At 40.9% G+C, this 20601-nt stretch overlaps 2 non-coding genes across 2 annotated transcripts; both read right to left on the bottom strand.

Annotated features, from left to right (window-relative positions):
* Positions 1-348: 348 nt before the first annotated feature.
* On the bottom strand, positions 349-456 carry LOC130953852 (small nucleolar RNA R71). The gene has a single exon (XR_009076012.1). It is a non-coding gene; the product is annotated as a small nucleolar RNA R71 (small nucleolar RNA).
* An 18823-nt stretch (positions 457-19279) lies between these two features.
* Positions 19280-19383, bottom strand: LOC130952853 (small nucleolar RNA R71). The gene has a single exon (XR_009075029.1). It is a non-coding gene; the product is annotated as a small nucleolar RNA R71 (small nucleolar RNA).
* Between the last annotated feature and the right edge of the window lie 1218 nt (positions 19384-20601).

Genomic DNA, 20601 nt, shown 5'->3' with positions numbered 1-20601 from the left:
ACTGCACCTACTCCCGACTTCTATGGGAGAAGCATCTCTATCCCTGCTATTGGAGCTAACAACTTTGAGCTTAAGCCTCAATTAGTTTCTCTAATGCAACAGAATTGCAAGTTCCATGGACTTCCATTGGAAGATCCTCATCAGTTCTTAGCTGAATTCTTGCAAATCTGTGACACTGTCAAGACTAATGGGGTTGACCCTGAGGTCTACAGACTTATGCTATTCCCTTTTGCTGTAAGAGACAGAGCTAGGACATGGTTGGAGTCACAACCTAAAGAAAGCCTGGACTCATGGGAAAAGCTAGTCAATGCCTTCTTGGCAAAGTTCTTTCCTCCTCAAAAATTGAGTAAGCTTAGAGTGGAAGTCCAAACCTTCAGACAGAAGGATGGAGAATCCCTCTATGAAGCTTGGGAAAGATACAAACAATTGATCAGAAAATGTCCTTCTGACATGCTTTCTGAATGGAGCATCATAGGTATTTTCTATGATGGTCTCTCTGAACTGTCCAAGATGTCTTTGGATAGCTCTGCTGGAGGATCTCTTCATCTGAAGAAGACGCCTACAGAAGCTCAAGAACTAATTGAAATGGTTGCAAATAACCAATTCATGTACACTTCTGAAAGGAATCCTGTGAACAATGGGACAAATCAGAAGAAAGGAGTTCTTGAGATTGATACTCTGAATGCCATATTGGCTCAGAACAAAATATTGACTCAACAAGTCAATTTGATTTCTCAAAGTCTGTCTGGAATGCAAAATGCACCAAGTAGTACTAAGGATGCTTCATCTGAAGAAGAAGCTTATGATCCTGAGAACCCTTCAATGGAAGAGGTGAATTACATGGGAGAATGGAAACACCTATAATTCTTCATGGAGAAATCATCCAAATTTCTCATGGAAGGATCAACAGAGACCTCAACAAGGTTTCAACAACAATAATGGTGGAAGAAACAGGTTTAGCAATGGCAAGCCTTTTCCATCATCTTCTCAGCAACAGACAGAGAATTCTAAGCAGAACCACTCTGACTTAGCAACCATGGTCTCTGATCTAATCAAAACCACTCAAAGTTTCATGACTAAAACAAGGTCCTCCATTAGGAATTTGGAGGCACAAGTGGGACAGCTGAGCAAGAAAATTACTGAACTCCCTCCCAGTACTCTCCCAAGCAATACAGAAGAAAATCCAAAAGGAGAGTGCAAGGCCATCAATATGGCCGAATTTGGAGAGGAGGAAGAGGAAGTGAACGCCACTGAGGAAGACCTCAGTGGACGTCCACTGGCCTCCAATGAGTTGCTCAATGAGGAACCATGGGAATCTGAGGCTCAAAATGAGACCATAGAGATTCCATTGGACTTGCTTCTGCCTTTCATGAGCTCTGATGAGTATTCCTCCTCTGAAGAGGATGAGTATGTCACTGAAGAGCAAGTTGCTAAATACCTTGGAGCAATCATGAAGCTAAATGACAAGTTATTTGGAAATGAGACTTGGGAGGATGAACCCCCTTTGCTCACCAAAGAATTGGATGACTTGTCTAGGCAGAAATTACCTCAAAAGAGGCAAGACCCTGGGAAGTTCTCCATACCTTGTACCATAGGCACCATGACCTTCAAGAAGGCTCTGTGTGACTTAGGGTCAAGTGTAAACCTCATGCCTGTCTCTGTAATGGAGAAGCTAGGGATCTTTGGGGTACAAGCTGCAAGAATCTCACTAGATATGGCAGACAATTCAAGAAAACAAACTTATGGACTTGTAGAGGATGTTTTGGTGAAGATTGAAGACCATTACATCCCTGCTGATTTCATAGTCCTAGAGACTGGGAAGTGCATGGATGAATTCATCATCCTTGGCAGACCCTTCCTAGCCACAGCTAAGGCTGTGATTGATGTTGATGGAGGTGAACTGATCATTCAAGTGAATGAAGAATCCTTTGTGTTTAAGGCTCAAGGATATCCCTCTGTCACCATGGAGAGGAAGCATGAAGAGCTTCTCTCAAAGCAGAGTCAAATAGAGCCCCCACAGTCAAACTCTAAGTTTGGTGTTGGGAGGCCACAACCAAACTCTAAGTTTGGTGTTGAACCCCTACATTCAAACTCTAAGTTTGGTGTTGGGAGGTTCCAACATTGCTCTGAGTATCTGTGAGGCTCCATGAGAGCCCACCGTCAAGCTACTGACATTAAAGAAGCGCTTGTTAGGAGGCAACCCAATATAATATTTTATCCATTTCCCTTTGTTATTTTATGTTTTCTGTAGGTTGATGATCATGAGAAGTCACAAAATCAATTGAAAAAGTAAAAACAGAATAGAAAACAGGAAGAAAAACAGCACACCCTGGAGGAAGAAACTACTGGCGTTTAAACGCCAGTAAGGCATGCAGATGGGCGTTTAACGCCCAGTCTGGCACCATTTTGGGCGTTTAACGCCAGAAAGGGGCACCAGACTGGTGTTAAACGCCAGGAAAGGGCAAGAACCTGGCGTTAAACACCAAAGGCGCATGGTTGATCAGCTGACAACCGAGCGCTCGCCTGACAACCGAGCCAGCCATTCCGTGAGATCAGAGTCTTCGTGGTATAGGCAAGAACTGATGGCGGCATTCAAGAGAATCCGGAAGGTCTAACCTTGTCTGTGGTATTCTGAGTAGGATTCAATGATTGAATGACTGTGACGTGCTTTAAACTCCTGAGGGCGGGGCGTTAGTGACAGACGCAAAAGAATCACTGGATTCTATTCCGGCCTGATTGAGAACCGACAGATGGATAGCCGTGCCGTGACAGGGTGCGTTGAACATTTCCACTGAGAGGATGGGAGGTAGCCACTGACAACGGTGAAACCCTTGCATAAGCTTGCCATGGAAAGGAGTAAGAAGGATTGGATGAAGACAGTAGGAAAGCAGAGAGACGGATGGGACCAAGCATCTCCATTCGCTTATCTGAAGTTCTCACCAATGAATTGCATAAGTATCTCTATCTTTATCTTTATGTTTTAGTATCACCCATACCCATTTGAGTCTGCCTGACTAAGATTTACAAGGTGACCATAGCTTGCTTCATACCAACAATCTCCGTTGGATCGACCCTTACTCGCGTAAGGTTTATTACTTGGACGACCCAGTGCACTTGCTGGTTAGTTGTGCGGAGTTGTGATAAAGAGTTGAGATTGCAATGAGCGTACCATGTTGATGGCGCCATTGATGATCACAATTTCGTGCACCAGAGACCGACTTCGTTAGGTCGATCTTTTCCTAGTTGTTTTTGTAATCCTCTTTCTTGGACCTTTATTAGGTCTCTTTCAGGGATTACTTTTACAACTTGTTTTGTAGGAGACCGACTTCGTTTAGGCCGATCTCTTCTAAGTTGTTTTTGTAATCCTCTTTCTTGGAACTTTGTTAGGTCTCTTTCAGGGATTACTTTTACAACTTATCTTTGTAGGATACCGACTTCGTTAGGTCGATATCTTCTAAGTTGTTTTTGTAATCCTCTTTCTTGGACCTTTGTTAGGTCTCTTTCAGGGATTACTTTTACAACTTGTCTTTGTAGGAGACCGACTTCATTAGGTCGATCTCTTCTAAGTTGTTTTTGTAATCCTCTTTCTTGGACCTTTGTTATGTCTCTTTCAGGGATTACTTTTACAACTTGTCTTTGTAGGAGACCGACTTCGTTAGGTCGATCTCTTCTAAGTTATAGCAATTCCTCTTTAATAGGGTTGGCCAGACCTCTTTCCAGGGATTTGCTGATAACTTGGATTGACTTGGTCCGACTTTTTAGTGTCGGCCAGTCTTTTTAAGTTATTATATAGCAATCCATAAGACCTCGTCAGGTTCTTTTTGGGATCACTTTCGATAACTTCTTGCATTATTCTGTGTTCATCCTTTGCCGATTTGTAGATGATGGTTTCTGTCCTGGTTTAATCGACCTTTAGGTGAATCGCGTTTTCACCTTTGTTGGTCGATCATTCCTATCGAGATCGTATAGTGAATCCATTCTTCACTTTCTGTTCGATCCGTTGCTTTATAATCGGACGATGAATGCTTCAGATTAATGTGTCTTGGGAATTTGTAGAATATCTGAAATGTATTTTATTTAAAAAAAGTGCAAATATATATAGGTGGGAGTTTTTCATACCCTTAAGTCGGATTTAAATCTCAATATTGACGCCTCATTAAAAAACCTTTTTAGGAAAAAGAGTGCATCTTGTGATGAGACCTTTATCTAACTATAGTACCTTCTTAGGTTACAGGTGTGCCATGATCTGGGGAGTTCTCGTCCCTCAAGTTCAGACAGTCTGTAGTAGCCCTTCCCAAGTACCTTTGTGACTCGGTAGGGTCCTTTCCAATTGGCTGCCAGCTTTCCTTCTCCGGGTCGAGTTGTTCCAATATCATTTCGGATTAAGATGAGATAATTCTCAGCGAAATCTCTTGGCACTACCTTTTGATTATATCTGGAATCCATTCGCCGTTTTAGTGCTTCTTCTCTGATTCGAGCTTTTTCTTGGATTTCCGGAAGTAGGTCGAGCTCTTCTCTTTGAAGTTGAGAGTTGGTTTGTTCATTGTAGTGGACTACTCGGGGAGACCCTTCCTCAAATTCTATTGGAATCATTGCCTCCACTCTGTATGTTAATCGAAATAGTGATTCGTTCGTAGTGGAATGTGGAGTTGTTCGATACGCCCATAGAACTTGTGGAAGTTCCTCGGCCTAAACTCCCTTTGCTTCTTGTAGTCTCCGTTTCAGCCCGGCCAATATGACTTTGTTGGCTGCTTCGGCTTGTCCATTGGCTTGGGGATGTTTGACGGAGGTGAACTGGTGTTTTATGTTGAAGTCGGCTACTAGTTTTCTGAAGCCTGCATCTGTGAATTGGGTGCCATTATCCGTGGTGATGGAGTATGGAACCCCGAACCTTGTAATAATGTTCCTATATAGGAATTTCCGACTTCTTTGAGCAGTGGCGTTGGCTAGGGGTTCTGCCTCGATCCATTTTGTGAAGTAGTCTACCCCTACTATGAGGAACTTGACTTGTCCCGATCCCTGGGGAAAGGGTCTGAGAAGATCGAGTCCCCACTTTGCAAATGGCCAGGGTGAGGTTACGTTGATGAGCTTTTCCGGCGAGGCGATGTGAAAGTTGGCATGCTTTTGACATGGTGGACATGTCTTTACAAATTCGGTAGCTTCTTTTTGTAGAGTTGGCCAATAGAATCCCGCCCGGAGTACCTTTTTAGTGAGAGCTTGCGCTCCGAGATGATTGCCACAAATGCCGCTGTGTACTTTCTCTAAGACTTCCTTTGTATTGGAAGTCGGTACGTATTTTAACAATGGTGTTGAGATCCCTCTTTTGTATAGGGTGTTGTTTATGATAGTGTAGTACTATGCCTCCCTTTTTAACCTCTTTGCCTCCTTTTCATCTGTGGGGAGCGCTTCTGTTTTGAGGTAGTTAATTTTGGGGGTCATCCATCCTTGATCCCGACCTGTTATGGCTAGGATTTTTTCTTCTTCCGATATTGATGGGTTCTGCAGTATTTCCTGGATGAGGCTTCTATTGTTGCCCCCTGGTTTGGTGTTGGCTAGTTTTGAGAGTGCGTCAGCTCGGGCATTTTGCTCGCGGGATATGTGGCAGATCCTATATTCCCCGAGTTGTCTGAGCTATTCTTTGGTTTTATCCAAATATTTTTTCATGGTAGGATCTTTGGCTTGGTAGCTTCTCGTTATTTGCGAGGTAACGACTTGTGAGTCACTGTAGATGTTGAGTTTCTAAGCTCCAACTTCCCTAGACAGCTTCAAGCCAGCTAATAACGCTTCATATTCCGCCTGGTTGTTTGAGGTCGGGAATCTGAATTTCAGGGAAAGCTCAAGTTGGGTTCCTTGGTTGCTTTCGATTATCACACCTGCACTGCTTCCAGCTTTATTTGAGGAACCGTTCACGTATATGTTCCACTCTATGGGGATTTCCGTGGTGTCTATGAATTCTGCGATGAAGTCGGCTAGCTATTGTGATTTGATGGCTGTCCGTGCCTCGTATTGGAGGTCGAACTCGGACAACTCGACTGCCCACTGTAGGATTCTTCCTGCTAGATCTGTTTTCTGCAATATACCTTTTATGGGCTGGTTGGTCCGAACTTTAATGGTGTGTGCTTGGAAGTATGGGCGAAGTCGTCGAGATGCGAGTATCAGAGCATAGGCAAACTTCTCTATTTTCTGGTAGTTCAGCTCTGACCACTGTAGTGCTTTACTAATGAAGTAGACGGGTTGTTGTCCCCCTTCATCTTTTCTAATTAGTGCTGAGGCTATTGCCCGACTTCCTACTACGAGGTACAGTATGAGTGGTTCTCCTTCTCGTGGTCGAGATAGGATGGGGGGCTGTCCCAAGAATTCTTTAAAGTCTCAGAAGGCTTGTTCACATTCCGTTGTCCACTCAAAGTTCTTTCCCTTCCTTAAGGTAGCGTAGAAGGGGAGGGATCTTATTGCTGACCCTGCTAGGAATCTGGACAAGGCCGCCAATCTCCCATTGAGTTGTTGTACCTCTTTGACGCAGGTTGGGCTTTTCATGTTAAGTATGGCCTGGCATTTATCTGGATTTACCTCGATTCCTCTTTGTGTGAGCATAAAGCCCAAAAATTTACCTGCTTCCACTGTGAAGGTGCATTTAGCCGGGTTGAGCCGCATGTCGTGCTTCTGTATGGTGTCGAACACTTGAACCAAGTCGGTTAGTAATGTTTCTTCACTTTGTGTCTTTATCAACATGTCATCCACATAGACCTCCATGATTTTTCTGATGTGGTCCGAGAAGACTTTATTCATTAGCCTTTGATAAGTGGCTCCTGCGTTCTTAAGGCCAAAAGGCATTACGATGTAGCAATAATTTGATTTTGGCGTGAGAAACGAGGTTTTTTCTTGATCCGGTGGATACATTGAAATCTGGTTGTAGCCTGAGTATGCGTCCATGAACGAGAGATACTTATATCCCGATGAGGCATCTACTAGAGCATCGATGCTTGGGAGTGGATAAGGGTCTTTTGGGCAGGCTTTGTTGAGGTCGGTGTAGTCGGTGCACATTCGCCACTTCCCATTTGACTTTTTCACCAAGACGACGTTTGCTAGCCATAGTAGGCATTTAACTTCTCTTATGAACCCTGCCTCTAGTAGTGCTTGTACCTGTTCTTCTACAGCCTGAGACCATTCTGGCCCGAGTTTTCTTCGTCTTTGTTGTACCGGCCGGGATCCCGGGTAGACTACCAGCTTGTGGCTCATTAGTTCGGGATCTATGCCTGGCATGTCGGCAGCTTTCCATGCAAAGAGATCAACATTATCTCGTAGAAACCATATTAGTGATTCTTTTGCGTCTCCTTTCAGGATCGTGCCAATATTAGTTGTTTTGTCCGAGGTATCTTCGATCTGGACTCTTTCTATTTCTCCTTCGTGTCGTGGGCAGAGTTCTTCTCGTCTCTGATCTCTGCCGAGTTCGATTGTGTGGAACTCTCCTCCTTTGCCTCGGAGGTTTAGACTTTCGTTATAACAGCAACGCGCCATCTTTTGATCTGCTTTTATTGTAGCTATCCCTTCTGTAGTTGGGAATTTCATACATAGGTGTGGAGTTGAAACTATTGCTCCGAGTTGATTTAACGTTGTCCGACCTATTAAGGCATTGTAGGCTGAGCTTACGTCGACCACGATATAGTCTATCTTAAGTGTTCTGGATTGGTTCCCCTTTTCGAAGGTTGTATGTAACGATACGTATCCCAGTGGCTGTACTGGGGTATCCCCAAGTCCGAACAGGCTGTTCGGGTATGCTCTTAGCTCTTATTCTTCTAAGCCGAGCTTGTCGAAGGCATTTTTGAATAAGATGTTGGCGGAGCTTCCTTGGTCATTAATGTACGGTAGAGGTTGGCGTTTGCCAATATGATTGTGATGACCATGGGGTCGTCGTGTACTGAGATGATTCCGGATGCATCTTCTTTGGTAAACGTGATTGCTGGGATGTCTGGCACCTCTTTCTTGCCTTCGACATGGTATACTTCTTTGAGGTGTCGCTTGCGAGATGAATTGGAGATTCCTCTTCCAGCAAATCTGCCATGTATCACATGGACATGTCTTTTCGGTGTGCGGGGTGATCGTTCAGATCGACCGACATCTTCATCCCTTCTTCTTTTTCTTGGTTCTTCGTCCCGATTGGCCAGGAACTGATATAGTTTTCCTTCCCTTACTAATTTCTCTATGACGTTTTTCAAGTCAAAGCATTCGTTGGTGGAATGTCCTCGGACTCGGTGATACTCACAGTATTCGTTCCGATTTCCTCCTCCCCTTTTGCCTTTGAGTGGCTGAGCTGGGGGTATTTTTTCCCTATGACGGAATTCTTTGTAAACGTCTACCAAGGATACCCTAAGAGGGGTGTAGTTATGATATTTTTTTATTTTCTCCCCGGAGCGATCTTCCTTTTTCTTGAATTCTTTATCTTTATCTCGGTAGGCAGAACCGAACCTCGAGGCTTCCCCAAGTCGAGAATTCTCCTCCATGTTAATGTACTTCTGCGTCCGTTCTTGTACTTCGTCTAGGGATGCTGGGGACTTCTTTGATATAGATTGGCTAAATGGTCCTTCTCGTAGGCCGTTTATGAGGCCCATGATGGCAGCTTCTGTTGGTAGACTTTGTATGTCCATGCATGTTTTGTTGAATCTTTCTATGTAGTTACGAAGACTCTCCCGATCTCCTTGCTTGATTCCTAGTAGGCTGGGTGCGTGTTTGGCTTTGTCCTTTTGTATGGAAAATCTGGCCAGGAACTTTTTGGCCAGGTCGTCAAAACTCGAGATGGATTTTGGAGGTAGGTTGTCGAACCATCTAATGGCTATCTTGGTAAGAGTTGTTGGAAAGGCTTTGCAGCGAACTGCATATGAGGCGTCAGTGAGGTACATCCTACTTCTGAAGTTGCTGAGATGGTGATTGGGGTCCGAGGTGCCATCATACAGAGTCATATCCGGAAGTTTGAAATCTTTTGGAATTTTGGTCTTCATAATTTCCCTGGTGAATGGATCTTGATCTTTGTGAGAGCTATCCTCTGGGGTGGATCGAGTAGCTTTAGTTTTGAGATCAGCTTCGAGTTTTATAAGCTTATCTTCTAATTCTCGGCGTCAGCTTATCTCCCGATGTAGATCCTCTTCTTTTTCGCGTTGATGTTGGGCTTCTTTCTCAAGTTGCTTTAATCGATCTTGAAGTGCTTCTATCACCCCTAGATTTGATGAATTGTTGTCTCCATTGGATTCTGGAGTATCTTTAAGTATAGCATCCATGTTCTTATGCGGCGTTCTGTCTTCCAAACCTGAGTCGTGCTCGTTGTCATGGTTATCCGCCATGGTGTTGGGATGACTTCCAGGTTCCCCGGCAACGGTGCCAATGTTCCGGGGGTTACCTGAAACTGTAGGTCGATCTCGGTCGAGATATTCTGTGTTGGTCGGAGCCGACATGTCCGACAGGTGTATAGCGGCCGGAGCTGGTGTGTCCGACTTGTGGGACTGAAAGTGCTGCTGATCCTTCGTCCTCGGAGGGTGGGGGGTACCTGCTGATAAACCCCATTTTTAGGGTTTATTTTGTATTGAATTTAGAGTATTTTGATAACCTTTTCTCACATTTAGCCTATGAATTGGCATGGTTTTGTAATCTCTCCCGTATTTGTGCTTAAGTGTAAAAACATGCTTTTTAAGCCTTATTTTGATGAACTTTAATTCCTCTTTGATTCCATAAGATGCCTTGATGTGTTTGCTAGTAATTCCAGGATTAAAATAGGCTAGGCATGGATCAAAGGAAGTAAGGAAGGAAGCATACAAGCGGAGAGAAGCATGAAAAGTCAAAGAAGTGAAATCAGCCGAGCACGCGCACGCGCAAAAGGCGCCCGTGCGCACATTGCAGAATCGGCCAGGGACGCGCACGCGTACCGTGCGCACATGTGTCAAAGTTCGCACATGACTTCATTAAAAGCAACACGTGCCTGGCGATTTGGAAGGGTTTCTGAACCCATTTTGGCGCCAATTGCTGATAGAAAGGAATAAAAGGATCAAGGATTGAGGAGCAAAAGGGGCATTCTATCATATAGCATAATTAGGATTAGTTTAGAATAGTTTTAGAGAAAGAAGCTCTCACTTCTCTCTAGAATTAGGGTTAGGTTTAGGTTAATCTCTCTTCTTAGATCTAGGTTTAATTTATGCTTTAATTCACTCTTCCCTTATCAAGTCTTAATCTTCTCATCTTCCTCTTTCTAGTCATGTGCTTTAATAATTGTAATTCTTCATTTTATTTTGGATAGATTGTTGTTCATTTGTTTTCTTTCAATAATGCAATTTGAGGTAATTCAGTGATTTCCTTGATTGTTGTTGTTAAATTCTTTGCAATAATTGTTGTTAGATTTCATTCTTGTTGTTGATTTACTATGCTTTCCTTTTGTGCCCTCCAAGTGTTTGATGAAATGCTTGGTGGGATTTTAGTGTAGGTTTTGTTCCTCTTGGCCTAGGTAGAGTAATTAGTGACTCTTGAGTTATCTAATTCCTTTGTTGATCGATAATTAGAAGTTGCTAATTGATTTGGATGCCTCTAAAGCTAGTCTTTCCTTTAGGAGTTGATTAGGACTTGAGAAATCAAATTGATTCATCCACTTGACTTTCCTCCATGGTTAGAGGTTAACTAAGTGGGAGCAATACACAATTCTCATCACAATTGAGAAGGATGATAACTAGGATAGGACTTCTAGTTCTCATATCTTGCCAAGAGCTTTGTTAGTTGTTAGTTTATTTCCTTTACCATTTATAATTCTTGTCTATAATCTCAAAAACCCCAAAATAACTCACAACCAATAACAAGACACTTTATTGTAATTCCTAGGGAGAACGACCTGAGGTCCAATACTTCGGTTTATAAATTTTAGGGGTTTGTACTAGTGACAAACAACTTTTTGTATGAAAGGATTATTGTTTGGTTTAGAAACTATACTTTACAACGAGATTTCATTAGTGAAATTCTAAACCATCAAAAATCTAATCATCACCTGCAAGGGACTCCGATGCTTAAGTTAGCAAGGGTATTAAGCAGGTATTGAGTAGAATCAGAGTATGAGTTATACCTGGGTGCTCCAGTGTATTTATAATGGTGAGATGTGGCCTCCTGTGGATAAGATAAGTTAGTTATCTTATCTTATCTTTATCTTTAAGTGAGGTCATCTTATCTTCAAGGGAACCGACCTTCTCTTGTAGGCTTGGGCTGCCTTAGGATCTGGGGCGTGTTCCTCTATTTGGGCCCTTTGTTTGGGCATTCTCGTGACTTGGCCGAGCTCTTTGAGAAGAGGTCGGATTGTCCTGACCTGAAGAGGTCGGTCGCTTTGTCTGTAGAACATCTCGGGTCGGACAACTTGACCCAGGATATGAACAGTTAGGACTTGTGAATTAAGATTAATTATGCCTACTTGACCTTTCCCAATATGTAGAGGTTGACGAAGTGAGATTAACACTTAATACTTATTTTGTTTGTAGTTAATGACAAGGATAACGATTCTTGACTCTCAACCCTAGCCAAGATCTTTTAGCACTTGACTTTTTCCTCTTTATTTGTTCATTACTTTAATCATTTCTAATTTAATTTAGTTGCTTTTTAGTATATTTATCACTTTAATTGTTGCTCTGTTATTCTATACTTGCTTAATTAGTCATTTAATTGCTCTTTGATTTTATTTTCTTAGAATTTAATTATTAAGTACTCTTTTAATTTTTAGTCTATTTATATTTCTGTAATTGCGCTCAAATTCCCCGATTTTCATAGCCAATGATTGTATACACTATTGCAAGTCCAAGAGAACCAACGCCAAAAACTTCTGTTTATTGTTTTGAACTTGTGACACTTTTACTAAACTTTGAAAAATGTTGAATTTCGCTTTAGAACTACAACGAATCTTGAGCTTTAAACTTGTGAATTTTCTAAACCGGTTTTTAGCACTCGTCAAGATCCTATTAACATTTATCTTACCTTCGACAAATTGAGGTTGTCCATTAATATTTATCTTATCTGTTGACAGGTTGAAGTATAAATGTCAATTGACAATAAGAGTGTCAAGTGATTTTAAATTGATTGTGTCAATTGACATTGAGAATGTCAATTGTCTTTAAGCTGACCGTTCATACACCGGTCCGAGCTACAAAGTCAGTACTGGACGAAGACAAAAGCGACCGACCTCTTGCAAGGTTGGTCTTCACCGACCTCTTCTCAAAGAGCTCGACCAAATCACCAGAGGCTTAAAACAGTCCCAAAGCAGAAGGATACAGCCCACCTGAAGGTGGCTGGCCAAAAGATAAGTGATCCCACCCACAAAAAGATAAGATAAGATAACTAAATTTATCTCAAGGAAGGTCACTCCCCACTATTATAAATACACTGGAGTACCCAGGTATAACTCATACTCTGATTCTACAAAAAACCTGCCTAAAGCCCGTGCTAACTTAAGCGTTGGAGTCTCTTGTAGGTACCACCACCCTCTGGTGACCAACGATCAGCAGCACCTCAAAATCCAGCAAGTCGAACACAACAGCTCCGATCACATCAGAAGATCTCATCCAAGATCGACCTTCAGTTTCAGGTAACCCTCGGAACATTGGCGCCGTTGCCGGAGAACCTGGAAGTCATTCTATCACCATGGCGAGCAACCCTGCCAACGACCTTAACTTTGGATTAGAAGAAGGAATGCTATTCAAGAACATGGATGCCACACCAACCTCCACAAAGGACACATACCAATCCAAGGGAGATAAACAGCCTTAACGAACTAGATTTCCTGTCAATTAAGAAATTCACAAATATAATCGCGTTGTAAGTATAGCTTCTAAACCAACAGAAAATCCTTTCGTACAAACGTTTGGTTGTCACAAGTAACAAACCCAATAAAATTTATAAACTGAAGTATTCAAACCTCGGGTCATCTTCTCAAGGAATTGAAGGGAAGTATGATTTATTATTGGTTATAGAAAACAATATTTTGGGTTTTTGAAATAAGGAACAAGTAATTTAAATGACAGGAAAAATAAATTAATAATTATAAAAACTCTTGGCAAGGTATGAAAACAGGAAGTCCTATCCTAGTTATCCTTATCAATGGTGATGAGAATTATATTTTTGCTCCCACTGAGTCAACCTCTAACTATGAAAGTAAGTCAAGTGGATAAATCAATTTAACACCTAAAGTCCTAGTCAACTCCTAAGAAAAGACTAGAGTTATAGGAATCTAAATCAATCAGCAAAGATATCAATTATCAATCATGATGAGTTTGACAACTCAAGAGTCACTAATTAATCAACCAAAGCAAAAAGGGGAAAATCTAAATTATTTATATAAATTAAGGAAAGCAATCATAATTCTAAAATACCTCAAATTATATTAAATAGAAAATCAATCTAAACATAAAGAGTTCATAAACTAAATTGAGAAAATAAGTAAAAGGAACATTGAACCTGTGATTGAAAAGATGAAATCCTAATTCCTTTAGGAGGAATCCTAATCCTAAATCCTAAGAGAGAGGAGAGAACCTCTCTCTGTAAAAACTACATCTAAACCTAAAACTATGTATGAATGTATGTTCTATAAAGTATCTTGATGAATGAATGGATTCCCCCACTTATAGCCTTTAATATGTGTTCTCTGAGCTTGGATCAGGACCAAAAAAAGTCCAAAAGTCGTTGGGGTCGACTTCTGCAGATTCTGCAGATCGTGCACGTCACGCGTCCGCGTGGGTCACGCGGTCGCGTCAGTCACGCGTCTGCGTCAGTTGTGTTTCGCGAGTCACGCGTTCGCGTCATGCGCGCATTCGTGCCGATACCAATTTGCGCAAAGCACGCGCTCGCGTCGCCCATGCGTTTGCGTCACTGCAGTTTCTTCAAAAACTCCATTTTGTGCTTTTCCTCTATTTTTGTATGTTTTCTTTCCATCCTTTAAGTCATTCCTGCCCTATAAAACCTAAAAGTACGCAATACACAGATCACGGCATCGAATGGTAATAAAGGATAATTAAATTTAATATTTTTAAAGAATAGGAAACATGTTTTCTCATATATCATAGAACAAGGAAGGAATAGTGAAACTATACAATTTACATGAATTAGTGGGTGAAGAATTGATAAAATCAATCAATTTAAGCACAAGATAAAGCATAAAATAGTGGTTTATCAACCTCCCACGCTTAAACATTAGCATGTCCTCATGCTAAATCCAAGAGAAAAGAGTAAAGGTAAAATGGTGAAATCTTATGCAATGCAATCTATTCTAAATACAAACTACCTAAATAAGTCATGCAATTCTAGTTATTATTCACTTGTATATAAAGCTTACATGTAGTTAAATTAATTCATATCTTCAAGGAATCATATATGTACAATTAAAGCCAAATCATATTACAGCACAGTTACAATTAAGTTGAGTTAAGATAGTTCACAACTTGCAAGACAATTAATAATTATATATGGATATATGAGAATGAGCTATTGAACCCTCACTGGATTTTGTGTTTACTCTCTAGTCACTCAGTGTTTGGGGTTAATCACTCTTTTGTTTTCTAGTCATGCTTTTCTAAAACCTTGTTTTTCCTCTAACCAGTCAACAAATGTGGAATATAGGCATACAAAAATCATGAGGTCTTTTCTCATGTTGTAATGGGGCCGAGGTAAGGGTAAGGATATACATATAAGGCTAAGTGAGCTAACAAAGTGAATCCTTGATTAGTCTAAGATTTCACTTAACATACGTACTTTATAATTTCAAAGTTCTCTTACCTAGCTACCTAAAATTTTCCTACTTTTGTATCACATGTTGCACCAAATTTATTTTTGAATTTTGTCCCATGTACATTGATTCTTTATAATTGCATTGGGATAATTTTTGTATCCCCTTATTTAAATACTATTTTTTTAATGCACATGGTAATTTAATTATTTACATGAGCATGCTTCCCAAATTTTTTAGATAACTTATTCAATTTAAATCCCTACTTTATCTCTATCATCCAATGTTTCCATGAAATTCCCCACACTTAAATTATACACAATATCTATCTTAAGCTAACCAATGATTCAACTTGGGATTTTCATTTTGTTTTTCTGCTTAAGGCTAGTAATGTGGTTATGAATTAGAAGGGGGTTAAAAGGCTCAAGGGGGGTGGTGGACGAAATTGTGATCAACAATAATGGCTCTTTGGCATGTGCATAAAAATTAACTCAGCACTTTTGATGAGCGGATAATTTGTATACTTTTTGGCATTGTTTTTAGTATGTTTTTGATATCTTTTAGTTAGATTTTAGTATATTTTTATTAGTTTTTATTTAAAATTCACTTTTCTGGACTTTACTATGAGTTTGTGTGTTTTTCTGTGATTTCAGGTATTTTCTGGCTGAAATTGAGGGACTTGAGCAAAAATCTGATTCAGAGACCAAAAAGGACTGCAGATGCTGTTGGATTCTGACCTCCCTGCACTCGAAGTGGATTTTCTGGAGCTACAGAAGCCCAATTGGCGCGCTCTCAACGGCGTTGGAAAGTAGACATCCAGGGCTTTCCAGCAATATATAATAGTCCATACTTTATCCAAGATCTGATGGCCCAAACCCGCGAAGCAATCCGGCCTCAGAAATTCCAGCGTTAAACGCCGGAACAGGAATAAAAGTTGGAGTTAAACGCCCAAACTGGCATGGGAGCTGGCGTTTAACTCCAGAAAGGGTCTCTACACGAATTTCCTTGATTGCTCAGCCCAAGCACACACCAAGTGGGCCCGGAAGTGGATTTTTATGTCATTTACTCATCTATGTAATAGTTTTCTATAAGTAGGACCTTCTACTATTGTATGACAGAGAGTCGGAGAGTCGAAGAGACGACATCTGAGTAGCTATCTTTGTTTTATGCTATCTTAGACCTTTGGGAGGCTGGCCATTCGGCCATGCCTAACCTTTGTTCTTATGTATTTTCAACGGTGGAGTTTCTACACACCATAGATTAAGGGTGTGGAGCTCTGCTGTACCTCGAGTATTAATGCAATTACTATTGTTCTTCCATTCAACTCCGCTTGTTCTTTATCTAAGATATCACTTGTTCTTCAACCTATGAACAAGATGACTGACAACCATTCTTGTTCTACAAGCATTCAAGGCTTTAGTGAATATCTCTTGGATTTCTGATTGCATGATGCATGGTTGATCGCCTGACAACCGAGTGCTCGTCTGACAAACGAGCCAGCCATTCCATGAGATCAGAGTCTTCGTGGTATAGGCAAGAACTGATGGCGGCATTCAAGAGAATCCGGAAGGTCTAACCTTGTCTGTGGTGTTCTGAGTAGGATTCAATGACTGAATGACTGTGACGTGCTTCAAACCTGTAACCTACTGGGCGTTAGTGACAGACGCAAAAGAGTGATTCTATTCCGGTAGGGGAGGGAACCAAACCGGTGATTGGCGGCACTGTGACAGAGTGCTCTGCATTAGCTTTCACTGCGCGGATGGGAGGTAGCTGCTGACAACAGTGAGACCCTACACAAGTTTGCCATGGAAAGGAGTAAGAAGGATTGGATGAAGACTGTAGGAAAGCAGAGAGACGGAAGGGAAGGCATCTTCATACACTTGTCTGAAGCTCATACACCAATGATATACATAAGTATCTCTATCTTTACCTTTTCTGTTATTTTCGTTTATCATCATCATATACATTTGAGTCTGCCTGACTAAGATTTACAAGATGACCATAGCTTGCTTCAATACTAACAATCTCCGTGGGATCGACCCTTACTCACGTAAGGTTTTATTACTTGGACGACCCAGTACACTTGCTGGTTAGTTGTGCGAAGTTGTGTAATGCCATGGTATTAGGCGCACCAAGTTCTTGGAGCCATTACCGGGGATTATTTGAGTTGTGAAAAAGTATTGTTCACAATTTCGCGCACCAAGTTTTTGGCGCCGTTGCCGGGGAATTAAATGTCCTAACTACAGTTTCGCATTTGTTCCCTGCAATAACAGTGCCATATTTTGATCCGGCAACAACACCAAGTTTTTGGCGCCGTTGCCGGGGATTGTTCATGTTTTGAGCAAGCTTGTGGTAACATCAGATGCCAAGATCCGGCAACAACATCAAGTTCTTGGTGTTATTGCCCGGGATTGTTTAGGCTGGACAACTGACGGTTCATCTTGTTGCTTAGATTAGGTATTTTTTTTTTCGAAATTCTTGAAGGTGAATTCTAGAGTTTCATGATGATTTGTTGAAATCTGGCTGGCTGAGAAGCCATGTCTAATCTGATTGGACCGAGGTTTCAACTTATCACCACAAGAGCTTGTTGATTTCGTATCAATCTTGCTCTTGGAGCAGTGATTTGCTAAGATTTGGCTGACCTTTGGTCATGTCTAGTGTTTTGGACCGAAGCTTTCCTTGGAAGCTTGGCTGGCTGTGAAGCCATGTCTAATTCCTGGACCGGAGTCTTAGACTAGCATTGCACTGATTCCTGGAATTCTCATTAAGAATTTTGATGCCTTTTTCCACTTAATTTTCGAAAAACACAAAAAAAAAATTTATAAAACCATAAAAAGACCAAAAAGATTTATGTTTCTTGTTTGAGTCTAGAGTCTCATCTTAAGTTTAGTGTCAAATGCATGTTTTTGTTATAATTTTCGAATTCATGCATATATTTCTTGTTTTGATCTTTGAATTCTATTGACTTGAAGTATTTTGTGTGTCTCATATGCATTCTCATATTGTTAGTGTCAGTAGTGCACAAACTGCTAAGTTTGGTGTCTTGCATGCATTGTTATTTGATTCTTGTTGCATTTTGATTAATAGAAAAATCCAAAAAATATTTTTAATTTGAGTCTTTTCAAGTCAATGATACAAGGAATTGAAGATTCAGAACCAACTGCAGAGGAATTATACAGAAAAAGCTGAGCATTCAAAAATGCCCAGTGAAGAAGGCAGACTGGCGTTTAAACGCCAGCCAGGGCACCTGGTTGGGCGTTTAACGCCCAAAAGGGGTGCATTTTGGGCGTTAAACGCCAGAATGTATACCATTCTGGGCGTTTAACGCCAGGATGGTGCCAGGGGGAAGATTTTGTTTTCAAAATCAATTTTTCTTAGTTTTTCAAATCAAATCTTTTTCAAATCAAATCTTCTCAATCAAATGTTTTCAAATTCAATTTCTTTCCTTTTAAAAAGATACTTACCAACAATTAATGATTTGATTGAACATCACAAGATTGTTGCCTTTTCTGTTGAGAAAGGTTTAAATGTTTCAATCATATCTTTTCTTGTTAGGCAAGTCATCAATTTTCAAAATCATATCTTTTCAAAATGTTTTCAAATCATATCTTCTCAATCACATCTTTTTAAACCCATAACTTTTCAATTAAATCTTTTTAACCACATCTTTTTCAAAATAGTTCTCAATCAAATCTTTTTAATTTCTAATTTCAAAATCTTTTTCAAAAATCACTTTATCTCTTTTCCACTTTGATTTTCGAAAATCAATTAACATTTTTCAAAATGTTTTCAAATTTTTTTAATTGAATTTTCGAAAATTCTCTTCCCTCCTTCCCACATCCTTCTATTTATGGAGTACTACTCCTTCTAAATGCACAATTCGAATTTTATCTATTAAAATTCGAATTCTCCTTCTCCTTCTTCTTACTATTTCTCTTTTCCTCTGACATTTCAAGGAATCTCTATACTGTGACATAGAGGATTCCACATTCTCTTCTTCTTTTTCTATTTCTTATGAGCAGAAGCAGAGACAAAGGCATTCTTGTTGAAGCTGATCCTGAACCTGAAAGGACCTTGAAGAGAAAGCTAAGAGAAGCCAAAGCACAACTCTCTTTAGAAGGCTTGACCGAATTCTTCAAGGGAGAAGACATGGCAGCCGAAAACAACAACAATGCCAACAATGCAAGGAAGGTGCTTGGTGACTTTACTGCACCTACTCCTGATTTCTATGGGAGAAGCATCTCAATCCCTGCCATTGGAGCAAACAACTTTGAGCTTAAGCCTCAATTAGTTTCTCTAATGCAACAGAATTGCAATTTTCATGGACTTCCAATGGAAGATCCTCATCAGTTTTTAGCTGAGTTCTTGCAAATCTGTGACACAGTCAAGACTAATGGGGTTAACCCTGAGGTCTATAGACTGATGCTATTCCCTTTTGCTGTGAGAGACAGAGCTAGAATATGGTTGGACTCTCAACCTAAAGAAAGCCTGGCCTCTTGGGAAAAGCTAGTCAATGCCTTCTTGGCAAAGTTCTTTCCTCCACAAAGATGGAGTAAGCTTAGAGTGGAAGTCCAAACCTTCAGACAGAAGGATGGAGAATCCCTCTATGAAGCTTGGGAAAGATACAAACAATTAATCAGAAGATGTCCATCTGACATGCTTTCTGAATGGAGCATCATAGGTATTTTCTATGATGGTCTCTCTGAACTATCCAAGATGTCTTTGGATAGCTCTGCAGGAGGATCTCTTCATTTGAAGAAGACGCCTGCAGAAGCTCAAGAACTGATTGAAATGGTTGCAAATAACCAATTCATGTACACTTCTGAGAGGAATCCTGTGAACAATGGGACTGGTCAGAAGAAAGGAGTTCTTGAGATTGATGCTCTGAATGCCATATTGGCTCAGAACAAAATATTGACTCAACAAGTCAATTTGATTTCTCAAAGTCTGTCTGGAATGCAAAATGCACCAAACAGTACTAAGGATGCTTCATCTGAGGAAGAAGCCTATGATCCTGAGAACCCTTCCATGGAAGAGGTGAATTACCTAGGAGAACCCTATGGTAATACCTATAATTCTTCATGGAGAAATCACCCAAACCTCTCATGGAAGAATCAAGAGAGACCTCAACAAGGTTTCAATAATAATGGTGGAAGAAACAGGCTTAGCAATGGCAAGCCTTTTCCATCATCTTCTCAGCAACAGACAGAGAGTTCTAAGCAGAATAATTCTGACTTAGCAACCATGGTCTCTGATCTAATAAAGACCACTCAAAGTTTCATGAATGAAACAAGATCCTCCATTAGAAACTTGGAAGGACAAGTGGGTCAGCTGAGCAAGAAAATTACTGAACTTCCTCCAAGCACTCTCCCAAGTAACACTGAAGAAAATCCAAAAGGAGAGTGCAAAGCCATCAATATGGCCGAATTCTGGGAGGAAGAAGAGGCAGTGAACGCCACTAAGGAAGACCTCAATGGGCGTGCACTGGCCTCCAGTGAGTTCCCCAATGAGGAACCTTGGGAATCTGAGGCTCAAACTGAGACCATAGAGATTCCCTTGGACTTACTACTGCCTTTCATGAGCTCTGATGAGTATTCTTCCTCTGAAGAGGATGAGTATGTCACTGAAGAGCAAGTTGCTAAATACCTTGGAGCAATCATGGAGCTAAATGACCAGTTATTTGGAAATGAGACTTGGGAAGATGAACCTCCCTTGCTCACCAAAGAACTGGATAACTTGTCTAGGCAGAAACTGCCTCAAAAGAGGCAGGATCCTGGGAAGTTTTCTATACCTTGTACCATAGGCACCATGACCTTCAAGAAGGCCTTGTGTGACTTAGGGTCAAGTGTGAACCTCATGCCCCTCTCTGTAATGGA

This window comes from Arachis stenosperma, chromosome 9 (assembly GCF_014773155.1).
Source record: "Arachis stenosperma cultivar V10309 chromosome 9, arast.V10309.gnm1.PFL2, whole genome shotgun sequence".
Taxonomy (NCBI): domain Eukaryota; kingdom Viridiplantae; phylum Streptophyta; class Magnoliopsida; order Fabales; family Fabaceae; genus Arachis; species Arachis stenosperma.
Note: the sequence above shows the minus strand (reverse complement) of the source record. Positions and strands in the feature narration are given on the sequence as shown.